We start from the raw sequence: 280 nt of genomic DNA, 5'->3' as shown, positions 1-280 counted from the left end.
CCGTAACCAGGAACAACCAGGAACTTCTCCCAGATGAAACGGAAATAGGCTTAGCTACATAATTCCCGAAAATTGTCTAAACTTCTTTCCGGAATTTCCCAAACAAAAGCTCTAAAATTCTTTTAGAAATGTCTAAAATTCTCCAAAAACTCTAAAATTCCCGAAAATTCTTATAAATTTCGTTTCTTATAGCGCAAGTAGGACCCCTTTTGGTGAATAACCGCTGATAAGGAATGGATATGAACGGACTGACCCCTCTCCTGGTAGGTTGAAATACAAA

General features: G+C 37.9%; 1 protein-coding gene across 1 annotated transcript in view; it reads right to left on the bottom strand.

The window, feature by feature from the left end:
• Positions 1-4, bottom strand: part of LOC137988192 (fibroblast growth factor receptor-like 1) — a 61,185-nt gene extending 61,181 nt beyond the window's left edge. The window contains exon 1 of the mRNA XM_068834243.1: positions 1-4. This exon is cut by the window's left edge and continues 219 nt beyond it. The gene's annotated coding sequence lies outside the window, so the exon portion shown is untranslated.
• Between the last annotated feature and the right edge of the window lie 276 nt (positions 5-280).

This window comes from Montipora foliosa, unplaced genomic scaffold (assembly GCF_036669935.1).
Source record: "Montipora foliosa isolate CH-2021 unplaced genomic scaffold, ASM3666993v2 scaffold_410, whole genome shotgun sequence".
NCBI lineage: Eukaryota > Metazoa > Cnidaria > Anthozoa > Scleractinia > Acroporidae > Montipora > Montipora foliosa.
This window is presented reverse-complemented; position numbering and strand designations above follow the sequence as displayed.